This window comes from Fistularia commersonii, chromosome 14 (assembly GCF_037954325.1).
Source record: "Fistularia commersonii isolate RoL2024-O1a breed Wild chromosome 14, RoL_Fcom_v1.0, whole genome shotgun sequence".
Classification (NCBI taxonomy): Eukaryota; Metazoa; Chordata; class Actinopteri; order Syngnathiformes; family Fistulariidae; genus Fistularia; species Fistularia commersonii.
In genome coordinates this window covers 6485566-6500151 of record NC_141297.1, presented here as the reverse complement: position 1 = coordinate 6500151, position 14586 = coordinate 6485566, and the positions used below count along the sequence as shown (strand labels likewise).

The 14586-nt window shown below is 46.4% G+C and overlaps 1 protein-coding gene across 1 annotated transcript in view; it reads right to left on the bottom strand.

Annotated features, from left to right (window-relative positions):
* The window catches only part of plxna2 (plexin A2), a 180731-nt gene that overhangs the window by 95604 nt on the left and 70541 nt on the right, over positions 1-14586 (bottom strand). The window lies entirely within an intron of this gene.

The following is a 14586-nucleotide window of genomic DNA, read 5'->3' as shown; positions in this document are numbered from 1 at the left end:
GCGACGGACGATGGAACGTTGGTTGCGTTAGCTTCCTATTGCAAACACACGTGCAAACTTGGATATTAGCATTAGTCATGTAGCTCTACCTTATAGTCTCACGAAGCCCATAGCTGTGTTTAATTTCTTCTTCCTCGCTGAAAGTGGCTCCTAGTTTTGAAACTAGCGCTACTACAACCGACCTTCCACGCTTTTCTTTGTTTCCATCCTGCCTCAGAGTGGGAAGTATTGTCACACCGGAGCTAAAAACTTTGGGGTCTCGATTTACAAAAAAAAGAAAATCTAATCTCACATCTTGTGTTTTATTTTACATCTGTGCCTCTTCATCATGATCTATGTTGCTAATCAACTTGGCTAGTCCAACTTTTGTTTCTGAATTTGAACCCTGACGTGGTCGCGTGTCGGCTAGCGATGCTCTGCTAGCTCGTATTAGCGATGCCGTTATCTTCCACAGCTAACACGACTGATGTTAGCGTTGAGGTTATAACAGAGGGTGGAAGTTGCTCTTGTTGGTGATAAACTCCTGCTGGTTTAAAGTGCAAAAATAGCATTTCTGTTGATACTTCCACCCAGAGGGTTCTTTTATTTAAATTTCCATTCCACCGTTGTCATCTCATCTGCCTGGTCCATCAAGCTATCACCACGGTGCGTCAGTGAAATCTGTCTCTTTGGAACACTAGCACCGAGAAACGTTCCAGGGAGCAAATTAAAGTCAGATTAAAATGCATTACTTTTTTCTTTATGAGCCTTTTTTTTTTCTCCCATATTTCCTGAAACGTAATGACTTCTTTAACTTTACGATTTTCCGCGAAGTTTGGAACAAGGCTCGATTCTTCGTTCCAACGGAAGGAAGAGTTCACGGTGCCAACAACAAAAGCCAAGTCCGAGTCAGATTGTTAGGATTCTCCATCAGCTTCAACTGGATCTCTTATGTTTGCTGCGGTCCCTCAAAACCTAAATTACCGTGGAGATGTCTGGAGATCAGTCAGGGGAGAGCGTATCATAAATCCATCATATGTTTCACATCGGGGGATGGAAACGGAGGTGAAAGGAAAAACCGGCGGATGCAGAATCGGAGCGTAAAACAAACCAACGGGACGTCGAACTGTTTGTTTTTAAAATCGGGTTGAGAATCGCTTCTGCTTTTCAACCCCCCCCCCCGTCCGGAAGACCGCCAGTGCGGTTTACACCCCCGAATTTCCCATAGAAAAACACCAGGCGGGGTTTTTTTTTTTTTTTTTTTTTCACACGTCGGCCAACACAAACAAGATACTAATACACGTGTGAAACGCTAACATCAACCAAATTTAAAAAAAAAAAAGGCTGACTGTGTCCGTCTGCGCATGTTTTCACTTCTGTGACATCTCCGTCGGGTCCGAGGGGCTCGGAGGTCAGCGAGTGTGTCTTCATCCCACCCCGGGGACCCCCCCTCCCCACACCCCGCTCACACCTTCATCTCGCCCATTTCTGCAGGATAAACACACACTTAAACCCCAACAGCCAGAGGAGCTCAGGATCAAATGAGTGTGTATGTGTGTGTTAGTGGTTTGGGCTCCAAAGACAGATGGACACGTTGACCCCGACGACCTCCAGCGCAGATCCGTCCGTTGATGAGTGGCGTCTGGGCAAAAACTGTCTGGTCTGAATTTGGCTGTAAGAAGCCCCTTCCTCCGGAGGAACCTTTCAGTTTTGCTCTCCTACAGGAAGTAAGGGACGTGCAACGTGCATCTTTTCGCCGCGTTCAAGAGATGAAGAGGAGGATACGGAAAACATGGAGAGCTGGGATGCATGGTGGGAATCATATTCTATTTTCTCGCGGCGCTCATTCGCTGAGCGAGGAAAGCTACCAATAGCTAACGCCGATGTTCCTCTGTGGCCTAAAAGGACCTCTTGGTCGCTCCATGTCTCGCCGCCTCTGTCCTTTTTGTCACGAGAAAACAGCTAACCGGTGATCGGGATAGTTTTTAACCCTCATATTATGTTAAGGGTCAATTTGACCCATTGGGTCAATGGGTGAAATGGGTCAAATTGACCCTTAACGTAATATGAGGGTTAAAAACGCTATTCTGCAAGAAGCGTCTTGTGGCTTATGAGTTCCACCAATTACAGAGCACCTAATGTACGTCACTAAAATGATCCGAGGAGCCGGGATCAACGCTCCCCGGTTCGGAGAAACCGACCAGTTCCGGAAAAAGCTTCTAAGAAGCGCAAAAAGTTCCTCCGGTGAGAAAGGGGTTACGGAAAGGCGGGGCGAGACACGACAGCTGCGTGGCCATGGAAGGCCTTTTTCCACAGCTCTGAATTAAAAAGCGCTGACAGGAAAAGTTGTAGCACCGGCCTTCTGTCGCAGGCCCGACTCAAATGTAGCCGGAGGCACGAAAAGAAAGAGAGAAAGGAAAGCGCCGTATATTTCCCTCTTCTTGTTTTGTCCTCCAACAGCTCCGTCACTCTCCACCTGTCTGCCTCGCTCCTGCTCCCTTTAGCGGCACCCTGACCAGCCCCGCGGGGACAAAGGGAGCCTTTGACACGGGTCCGCCTTGACAGTCCCCTGCAGCCCCCCCAAATCCACCCACCGCCCCCCCCCACGCCCCCACGGACACTCCTGTTAGATCAGCTCCCCGTCCCCCCTTGTGAAACTCTACCGATGTGTGTGTGCGTGCTCGGCCTCGCTTCGGGACAAACAGGTGGCACGCCGTAATGAGCCGCGGACGGGGTCACATCAGCAGCAGAAGCCGCGGCTGATGACAAACAAGCCCACCAGCAACGAGGCTTGGTCGGTTAGAAACAGCGACTCAGTGTGTGTGTGTGTGTGTGTGAGTGTGTGTGTCAATCCCTCTTAACCCCTTAAAAAGCGTTCAAGTTCTTCCCAAAACATCACTGAGACCAGAGGAAACTTTGTAGTATAGCTTTTCACAGAGAGCCCCCCCCCTCTCCACACACACACACACACACACACACACACACACAAAACGCCCCCACCGCACACTTTGTGAAAAGGTTACAGTGTGGAGACAGCTGTCGGAGGGGAGTGGGGGGGAGAGGGGGGAAGGTGTGATTTAGTGTGTGTGTGTGTGTGTGTGTGTGTGTGTGTGTGTGTGTGTGTGCTCAGACAGACGGACACGGCCCGCTGTCAGCTGATACAAACGGTCACACAAAAAGGTAAAAGGCGAGGTGGTAGTGGGGGGGGAGGCAAAAAAAAAAAAAAAAAGAGCACTAAAAAAAAAAAGAACATAAAAGAGTGTATTTAATATGTGTGTGTGTGTGTGTGTGTGTGTATTGTACTGAGACCAGCGTGGGCCAGCAGTGGAGGTGAGGGGTTGGGGGGGCTTTTGCGGGCAAATCGCAGCAGCTGTTGCCCAGCACACGCTGCAGTCACTCAACGCAGCAGGGCCGGTACAAAAAAGCCTCTCCTCCCACTGTGCGCATGTGTGTGTGTGTGTGTGTGTGTGTGTGTGTGTGTGTGTGTGTGTGGGGGTGCGCAGCGTCATAACGTCACCCTATTTTTTTTTTCCCGTGGAAAAACACAAAAGTCGCCTCCGACTTTCCCCTCCGGACGGCGCCGCCCTGGCCGTCGTCTTCCTCCGGTCAATGAATGCAAATCAAATTCCGGCGCAGGACGACGGCGGCGGCGGCGGCGGCGGGGGGGAAGTTATCCAACCAGAGAGCTGTGGGCGGCGGCGCAGCAGACTGACAGCCAAGGGTTAAAACAACATCGGCCCCCTGTTATTACGGCCTCCGTGAAGCGCGGATTAATGGCGGGGCCTTCCAGCCATTAGCGAAACCTTATCTTCGCTTAAAGCTCGGCGAGGGACGGCTTCATGGCGGGAGAGCGGCATCGTCCGCTCGGAGTTCGTTTATTTTGCACCCGATTTTAAATAACTTGTAAACTCTCTACAGTTTGCGTTGGAATTCACTTCGTCTGGCACGACGTGACGCCGTTGTTCGTCGGACGTCACGTTCTTTACATAAATACATATGTCACTCACTTAAGCTAGCGTGGCGGTAAAATCGTAATGTCGGACATAAAAACACAGTTCAGTAAAAATAAAAAATACATTTATGGGAGCCATAATGAAGGGCAAAAAGTTTCCAAAAAATACAGAGGAAAGTGAATGTAGCACAATCCAATATCACGTGCGACCTCCTGGTATAACGATGTATTCATCCACTCCGTCGGCAACTAGTTCCCATGTGAAATTTGATACCCACATATTAAAGGGTGCCGGTGTGTATCAGTTTATACATTTATATAGATATAAATAGAAATATATGAAGAAACTCATATATTTCCCCCTCTCTCATTTTCTGGACATCTCTAAATATTTTAATATCCAGACGGCCTGCGTGACCTTCCGGTGACCCGACGATCCCCAACATCTTTGTCACATTTAATTTGATCATTTAAAACGTCTCGCGTCTAAAAGTGACTTGACTTCCAAAAGAAAGAACAGAAGAAGAAGAGGAAGAAGGAAAAGCGTACTTTCATTAATGAATGTCAAAACTGCCTTTCAGACCCGCGTCGATTAATCGGCGATTTGATGAAATGTCAACTTTTAAATGAGTCACCGGCCGACTTTAAAGGGTTTCCAGTTCTATTACAAGAAATGGAGCCGATGTTAATATTGATTTCTAAACCTCTGGTGACAGAAAAGCCGAGTATCATCAAGTTGACGTTTTCACCCTTTCACAGAGGAACGGATGATTTGATGAATGAATAAATGACTGTAAATCTAGTAAAAACACAAGCTTCCAGCCTGAACACTGCAAACTCCTAACCACCCCCTGATGGGATGGACGTCCACCTTTACATTTGTTTCCGTGGAGATGTGCATTTGGGGGCGTGTGGGGGGGGAGGGTTTGTGTCACTCGGTCACCCGGAGCGCCCCGATGTTAAAGAGCAGCTTTTTCATCTGCCTCCGCCTATTTGCGGATGAGCGGGAACGGCGGCTCCATTTCAGCCCCGCGGAGCCTGCCGGCGCTCAGCGGTGATTCTGAAGAGGAGGGTGGAGGAAAGTGGCGGAGGGGGCGGGGTTGTGAAGAAGGTCGGTGGAGAGCGGTAACCGCCCGCTCGCTCGCTCCTCGTCCCCACGGCTGATGCGAGAGACGAAGCGGCGGGAAGACAAAAAAAAAAATCCACCGCTGTCACCCGGTAATGCGGAGGGAGCTATTTTGCTGGCTGTTGCCAAGGCAACAGGCCTGGCTCTGACCTCAGGAACACCCCCACATCCACCGACACCACCAACTCCAACCTTCAAATCCCTCAACAGAGCACAGTAAACAGCTGGCACCTCTGGGATTTCCTGCTACCTAGCACGCGCGGCGGCGGCTCCCCGGCGCACCATCCATTTTTAATGAGAGTTAGCCGGGCTACCACATAACTGGAATGAGGCACATCGATCATGAGCACAATACCCATTCCAGCGGAGCGAGGGAGGCGGAGGAGATGGAGGAGCGGGTGGAGGAGGGGTGTGTATCTGTGTGTTTGTTAATGACGCTGGCAACAAAAGCCGAGCAAATACTTGCCCCCGGATGATGGAAAGGGGCTGAAGCCCTGGGAGTCTGTGGGCTTTGCCGAGACCCCGTGGACGGTAATGTTTGCGAGGACGCCAGTGACCAGATTAAAAGCCTGACCGGAAATCAAGAAAAGGCACGTAAACAAAGAGATCGGAAAATTCTAAACCATGAGGTTATTTTCCGATTTCTTATTTCATGAATATGGAAGACGTTATCGTATCCTGTCACCAGAAGCACGCAGCTGTTAGCGGTGCTGTTGTTTTTAGTCATTTGTTCCTGTCCATCGCAACGCTCATCACCCTCCACCCCCCGTCCCTTATCACACTCTCACACACTCTCTTTCTACCCTGACCGTTCGAGGCAGAAGGCCGCCCCACATCCAGCGCATCGAGGCGTCATCAGACGCTGTCGTGATTTGGTGCCGTTTCCCTAATATCTGATCGGCGGCCGGGTTACACCCGCTGATCGGCGTGCTAGAGAACGGAAAGGGCTAGAAACAACTTTTATGTCCGCCGTTCCTCTACATAATGCAGCGCTTACACCGAAAGATGAACGCGGTCAAAAGCTGAAAATCAGACGGAAGTTGTACTGGAGTTGCAGCGCGCTACCGTAGTATAAGTAGAAGGCGGTAGACAAACAATCGTTGAAGACGGGATTCGTCGGCGATACGGGAATGGCATAGAACGAGCGTCCAAAAGAGCGGATGGTGGAGCGGTGGGCAGAACAGCCCGGCTTGGACAATGTCAACTCCACAATGTATCACAACTGACTGGAGAAGGAAAAGCGATGGACTAAGGTTTGCCAAGCAGAGGTTAAATATCTGCTAAAAACACTGCATGGTGGGAAAAAAAAAGCAGAAAGATTCTATTTGTAGTCTCATAAATTGTGACCCTGTGAAATTCGGTCTTTGCAAAATCTCATTTGGTGCTCGGCTGGAGATTGAAACTTAAAAAAAAAAACAAAACATAAAAACTACCGTAATTTTTGGACTATCTCGCGTAACTGACTGTGCTGCATCCACTAAATTTGAACATTTAAATTATTCAATTATACTTATACACTTGTATATAAGCTGCAATTGTCCATTTGTAACATGAGATATTTACACAGAAAAATTTGTTAAGTTAAACACATTTCATAAATGCTTTGTTTTTGAACAGTGCCTGTAACACTTCTGGTTAAAAAATAAAAAATACAGTAGCCAACCGGGAAAAGCCATTGATTGCTATCTTTATGCCGTGCACTAAAGCCACTAATGTCGTCTTCTTCAACATCGGAATTAAATAACCTCAGAATTCCTCCGTCACACGTTTCCAGATCGATCGCCTTTAAATTGAAAGCGGCATCGCATGCATTTCTTGGTATATTTTCCACAATGAGTGTGTGTGCATGAAGCGCAAAAAGGTACATTTAATAAAATTCAAACAGTTTCATCCGACCACCGTGACCTGTTGGGTAGTTTTATTGGTCCAATGTGAGAAGGCTCACTATTTAGGCAGCATGAAGCTTGTTAGCCTGTAAAAATTAAAAAAGAATTAGTGGCATCTTTGCCCAAACCGTGTAAAAAAAAAAAAAAAAAAAAAAAAAAAATTGCAGGAAATAATCTGGAAATTACTGTAGTTTTTAGCTGTGAGAAGGTGTGAGATGTTCGGGTAACAAAAAAAAACAACAAAAGAAGTCGCGGTTGAAGGGAATCAACCCAACAACCCGACGCTTAATGCTTAAATCCATAGAAACGTGCAATAGATGGAACCCTAGCCAGTATCCATGTTGACAGGAAAGATCTGAATTGTAACCAGAGTGAAGAAATGTTGCGGCTAGTGTTTCCGCTCCCTCTCCCCTCCCCCGACTCTTTAATCTGCCCTCGTAATCCCGCTGAGACTCCTCCTGAAAACAGCGGCCTCTCTTCCTCAACGGGACAAATCCCCCGACGGTTTAGCCGCTAAGACCCAAACAAACAAGTCGCAAGAGTCGACTCATCCGGCGCGTTGCCGTCCCGACCGCGGGGACGGAAACGGGGCAACGCATCCAAACTCTACGCACGACTTCGATGATCTGGTTTTAAATTTTTTTTTTTTTTTAAGATGGGAAATTTAATAAAAAAATATCTTGTGACTGTTTTAATTTGGACCAGCTTGTATTTTTCTATTCTTTTTTTTTTAATATATATTGGGGAGGCCAGTCTGAGTCTAATCAGGCTTTGAGACACACAACAATCACATCCGCCTTGATTAAGGACAAGGAAGACAAGTGTGTGTGTGTGTGTGTGTGTGTGTGTGTGTGTGTGTGTTTTGGGTGGTGGGCAGGGATGATCCCTTATATCCAATGTGCAAACACACCAAAACAGCTGGGAGCTGTGGCGGCAGCGGTTTAGAAAAAGTCTCATATCCAAGAGTAAACGTGCACGAGTAATTAATTCCAACCACATGGAGCTCCTCTCCTCCGCGAAAACTTGGAACGACACAAAAAAATAAAAATAACAACCTTCTTCCCCCGAGAGACACGCAATCTGCTTGTTGTCACTCCTGTAGGGGGTGTCGCAGGGCTCCCTGACAAGTGGCTTTGGAGGAAGAAGTTTTGTCTTGGAATACAAAATATTGATCCCCGTGCTCCATCACACACACACACACACACAAACACACACACACACACACACACACTCCACCCCCTTGCTTGGCTGTATAACATTTATTAAAGGGTTGTCTGCTGCGCTAATGCGCGATCGCTTAGGGATGAATGGAGGCGAGAAGTAGGTAAAGGGAGATGAAGTATCACTGCTTGTGTGTGTGTGTGTGTGTGTGTGTGTGTGTGTGTGTGCGTGTGTGTTTGTGTGTTTGCGCTTCCTCTGAAGGTCACAGCCTTTTACGTGCTCGGCGAGTATTTAGCTCGGCCGACTTTGAAAGCTGGGGAGACGGTATTCGGAGATTACGAGTTGATTTTTAAGAGGGTGGTAGTAGAGAATGTTACACTATATTACACTTATATTACATGAGAAAAACAACAAAAAAAAAAACTGATTTGGTTAGAAAATGATCCTTTATGTCTCAGCAAAGCCCACAGTCTCCGGCCCAGGAAGAGTCCCAGACTTCTGAATGATATTTACAGCGAGGGCTTCAAAAGCGGCCGTTTTGTTTTACTAAACAGTCGTCTCTTGCCATATCGCGGTTCACCTTTCGTAACTGTAAAAAGATGCAGAGAGATCAAATTGCAAATACCCGTGGAATAGCGAAAAATCTGCTTTATAAAATTGTATTGTGGATTAAAAATCCGTAATTTTAATCCACGATAATTTTCCACAATACTTTTAATCCCCTTTTTATGTTGCAGATAATACCCCGGACAATAATACCATAGATAAAGGGTATAAACGTATTTTTATATATTCATTATTTCAATTATTTTCACGGTAAAATAAGCATTTTCTCGGGTGTCTACCAATTGGATCATGGTGTTCTGTATCCTGGGCTCTGATTGGCTCAGCGACCGTACTTACTTTGCACTGTTTCTTATGCAAATTCTATAGCAAGTGTTTAGGAAAGGTTCATAAGAGAATGGGGAGAGTCATAAAGGTTTAAAATAATTATAAATAATAAAATAAAAATATGCTCGCTACTGTACTTTATATTGTATAAAAATATATTTTTTATTTAGATACATTTTTATCTGTTTTTTTTTTTTTTTATATATTTATCTGTTTTTTTTTTTAATGTTTTTTTTTTTTTTTTTTTGACGTCCACAATTTGATGCTGCTACCCCCATGCACCCCCCCAAATTGACAACCACATTTTTTCTGATTTTGATTCTGGTTCTGGTTCTGGAACGTGACCTGCGCGATATACCAGGGACGACCGTACTGTTACCGTTTTTTTTCTTGAGCCTGGATTTGTTACTTCCTGTTTTATTCTGAAAGCCCCCCTCCCTTCCCCTCCCTCTCCTCACCCCCCTCCCAAGTGAAGCTTCTGTTGTTTAAAATGTCTTTGTTTTGTTTGTTTTTTTCCCGCTGTCACTCTCCGCTCAGGAGTCGGGCCACACTCGCAGCCCGATCAATCTCAAAGTTGCGTCTCTCTCCGGTGGGAAAAAAAAAAAAAAAAAAAAAAAAAACGGGAGCCAGACAGACAGCCGCTTCCTCCCCGAAGCGCCGCTGGTGGCGTTAATTCTTTCGATTCTCGTACTCTGATCTCCGCCAGTCGTGTCGGGATCACTTCCTGTAAGCTTACAGACATCCCGTGAAAACGTCGCCCCCTCTGGCGGAGTCTCCTCGGCCCCGTGACGGACCGGGTCCCTGGCAGCTCATCAGAAGTAGCAGAAGTTTGGGGAGGGGCGGGTCGTGGGTCTACTGACCGCGGTTTGAACCCTGGATCTGAGCTGCCGCCGCCAGTTAGCGGCGCGCGGGTTCGCTGAAGGTCACGATACATCGGGGTGTTTTTATTGGGTTGTCCCCGCTGTTTGCTTTCCACAGTTTATTTTGGGCCGGTTGTTCCTGTTTTTTTTTTTTTTTTTTTTTCGCGCGGATTCCCTGACTTGACACAGATCAGACGGATTTCGACCGGCTTTAAATCCTCAGCGAGAAGGTGTCGGCCCTCGAGGAGCGCGGCTTTGGAGTCTAAACGGAAAAAGGAATTACAGGAAAGCGCTCTGAACAGAAGGTGTAACATCTTTAGCCCCGAATTTTAAAAACACCATTCTATCGATCCCTTATTTGACCTATTTTACTGTATTTTTAACACTTCCCAGGCACGTCGACCTACACTCATTCATTCATGCATCTTTTACACCAGGGGTGTCAAACTAAAATACACAGTGGGCCAAAATTCAAAAATGTTACAAAGTCGCGGGTCAACAGTGATATTTATTGAAAAAAAAATCTTCCTCCAGATATAACAATGAACCCAAACAAGGTTTGCTTAAAAGCTAAATATGGAACAAGCATAGCTTAATCCTATACCTTCTGCAGCCTCTGCTTTACGTCCAGGTCCTTGTAATTGGCATTATGCTTTGTTTCAAGGTGTCTTCTTATGCTATATTCTTTCCTGACAGCCACGCTAACTCCTCACACAAGACAAACAGGTCTGTCCTTCATTTTCGTGAACCGATAATCTGCCTCCCACCTGTCTTGAAAGCTCCATCTTTCATTTGGCCGTTTTTGCGGAGGGTGAAATGAATTTGTCCGATGTGACTCCAGCATGGGTGTTAAAGACTGTCAACAGAAAAAAAGGAGCGCTTTGCAGGTTCGACTGCGACATACCGGCAAAGCATTGTGGGATTTGCAGTATTAGCGGTGCATGCGGCGGGCCAGATTTAATGCACATTTAATGCACATTTGATATGATCTCGCGGGCCAATCATAAACAGGCGAGAGGCGGCTTTTACGCCAGTTCATCAAAACGTATATTGAGATTCACCCTTCCATTCATGCATCATATAGAAGCATTCACCGTCTCATTCACCTCTTCTACAGACGCACAACCGTTCACTGACTCCCGCTCGGTGATGGAAAATCTAGAATTGTCTTACAGGTGGTTTGAAAACCGAAAACTGTTTTAGCGGTAAATTGTCTTTATGTACTTTTCGAGCGTACGTCTCAAAATATTCAAGCGTTTTGCAAAAGCAGTTTGAAGAAGCAATTTTCCTCCAGTGCCGCCTGGTAAGTTTTTTTGCCCCGCCATTGAAAAAAAAAAAAAAAAAATAGAAAATGCGCGTTGACAAAATGGATGCGAATATTTATCCCTCCCCCTGAAAAAAATGAATGAATAAATAAAAAAAAAATTGAAAAACGGTATTGAATTTTCCCTGTTTTCCCCTGAATACATGGCAACTGTGCATTCTGGACAAAGCGGGGCGGGTGGGGGGGGGGCAATAAGTGTGTGTCTGTGTATGTGTGTGTGGAGGGGCGGGATGTGTGTTTAGGTTGTACAGGCCGGGGGGAAATAATGGGAGGAGTCACAGGGGGGCGGCGGCAGGAGAGCGAGCGTAGAAAATAATGGAGTGAGGGAATCGACCAGCGGCGAGGATGAAAAATTCCAGCCAGTCGATGGAGCCAGGAGCGCATCAATTATTTATGGCTCCGGCCTCTTTCTGGGGGCGGACGTGGCGGGGGGGGAGAGGGGGGCAGTGGCACAGGTTGGGGCGGGAAATCTTGTGTGTTGTGATTGAGTGTCCGCGTCCTCCCACTGTGTTTTTGTGGAAAAAGCGCCTGGGCGCCGGTGCACGGGGAGGGGATGCTCCGGACGCCGCTCCATCGGATCCCGGACAAAAGCGACGGCGACGATGAAAAGGGAAGGGCGGACAAAAAAGCGCGGGGAGAAGCTGGATCGAACCATTTTCAACATCAATGACCGCAGCAGACAACTACTATTGTATTCATATATTATACTCCTACTGCAATCATTTTCGTTTATTTTTATTGATAACCAATTATCAATAATGTATTGTATTTCAGTTCAGCTCATTGAGCTGAGCTGCACGGCCGACCATCGCCGGGGTCTCTGGTGGTTAAAGGCTTATTTATTTATGCTTTTGTTTTTACCGCTTTTTTCGGTTTTATTTATTTTCGTCGTTTCTTTTAATTTGGATTTTACGTATTTGTGTAAGGCACCTTAAATTTTTTTTTTTTTTTTTTTCGCGTTAATTCTCTACTTGTGCGTGCCCAAGTCATGTGATGTGATGTTGCCACGGACACCGGGAAGTCCTGCTGTTTTTTCTTTTTTATTTCATTTTTAACAAGTAGCCAAACAACCCCAGGGGTTTGGATGAAACCAACTTATCATTCACGGAATACTCACTTCTCAGCGTATCCAGTCAGTCATCTGTGAATATTGATGAAATAAAATGAAATTGAATGAAATTTGAAGGTGAGTTTCAGTACGGAGCTAAAAAAAAACACGGATATCAGGAAGAGCCTGTTCGAGGATGTCGGACTTTATCGACCCCTAAGCACGGATGGGGTCGCACGTGACTTGTTTAAACCAAAAGTATGAAAACAGTCGAGATTGACGCTGCAAAATAACTGTAGTCGCTACTGGATGTCACGCACAACTGTCGCCGTGGTTACTGATGCTTCACCCTGACCCAATGCCGTCAGCGGATTTCTTTCGAAAGGCCGAGAGACCAGGGATCACGCATGTAACGCCAGACGGGGGATTTGGAAACAAAGGAGTGTTAGCGTTAGCGCTCTGCTCCGTCCTCCATTAGTGTAGTCCAGATTCGCATGTTTGGGCTTCCCTTCACTAACCACGCCCACTTTCATCGATAAGCCACGCCCCCATTTACAGCTAGCCACGCCCCCATTAACTAGCTCCGCCCACTTTCCCCTCAACTAGCACTGACTGGAACTGCGAGTCCTGGGTGAAACTGAGCAAAAAGTAAAATAAATAATTTCCTCGACGTCACCCAGCTGACATGGCAGCAGTCGCTGCAGCGGCTTTATCACGCCTAACAGAATGGCATGTATGTGTGTGTGTGTGTGTATAATAAGGACGAATCAACGACAGGATGTGGTTCAAGAGCACTTCATGTGAAGGAACTTATAGTTGAAATCCCTCCAGACAATGCTAATAACCTCTTACTCAAGTACTACACAGCGGGGTAAGTTAATTACTCCATTTGTAAATGCGAGTTGAAAAGAAAAAAAAAAAAAAGAAGTGGAGAAAAAAAAAAAAATCTTCAAATGCAAAAGTCATTCATGCCTGCCTTTCCCCCCCCTCCAAAAAATAAAGCTTTATGGGCGATGGAAAGGTAGGAATGTAGCACTCATTTATGAGCATTTTATATTCATTATATTCATTTAGGCATTTTAATAATAAATTAATTCAAATTATAAGATGAAAAGGACTTCCACTGGGCGATTAGGACGTGCAGAGATTCCACTCTGAGCGGAGGGTAATTTGTGTAATATTTGAATGTGTGGGGAGGACGTTCAAAGGGACGTGTGATCTGTGTGTGTGTGTGTGTGTGTGTGTGTGAAGGCGGTGGGTCTGGTTGGACGGACGGCAGGAATCAGATTCTGGATCAGGACTCTGGAAGTAAAAACTGTCTCTCGTGAACACATTAAAAACAGCTTTGATGTGAACCAGAGGTTGCGCAAATTTATATTTACATCTGAAAATTATTATACTTATTTTTTTAAATTCACATCTTTGCCTCTGACTCTTAGTGCAGCTTTATAACCATATTAATCGGCAGTCAGCACACCTGATTGTTTACCCTCCTGTCTAGACTGCCCGTCTGCGACGTTCTTGATGTACCTCTTAGTCTGTCTTTGCCTGTCTGTCTTTGTCCGACGTTTGCTTGTGTGTGTGTGTGTGTGTGTGTGTGTGTGTGTGTCTCTGTGGGACACTGGGCTGCCTATGCGTCCAGTAATGAGGTGTACGCTCCAGTCAGCGTGTGAGCAGTTAATAAGGAAGCAGCGGAGGCCATCGCACATCAACAGGCAGGAGTGTGTGTGTGTGCGTGTGTGTGTGTGTGTGTGTGTGTGTGTCAGGGGAAGGGTGTGAAGGATAGGGAGCCTCCCCAGCACACTCACGGCTGTCTGTCGGCCGTCCAGGGTTATTGATTTGGTGGGGAAGGCAGACAGAAATGAACTCTGATCCACAGAGGGGCTCCACGGTGAATGTCTGAGTGTGTGTGTGTGTGTGTGTGTGCTCGCACGTGCACATGTGTGCAACTGCATCCGAGCGTATTTGTTCTCTTTGTCTCGGCGTCTTGCCGGTGTGCACGTTGTACATACAAATGAAGGATTTGGTTACACCCTGATGATCTTGTGGATTTGCGGCTGGCGCGGAGCGCGTGCATGTGTGTGTGTGTCTGTGTGTGTGTTTTATGAGGGATGATGTTCAACAGTGAACCTGTGAAACACACAGAGTGTGAGGAGAGAGACTTTATCTGATCCCAAACAGATGTGTACATGCATGTATTTATTTGTGTGTGTGTGTGTGTGTGTGTGTGTTGGGGCTGTGCAACACATCTGATATCATCCAATCATATCACATCACAGGCTGTTTATAACAATGAACTCAAGATTGTTGTCTATTAACGATCACATTTGACCCTCAGACATGTCCGATCACCAGACCG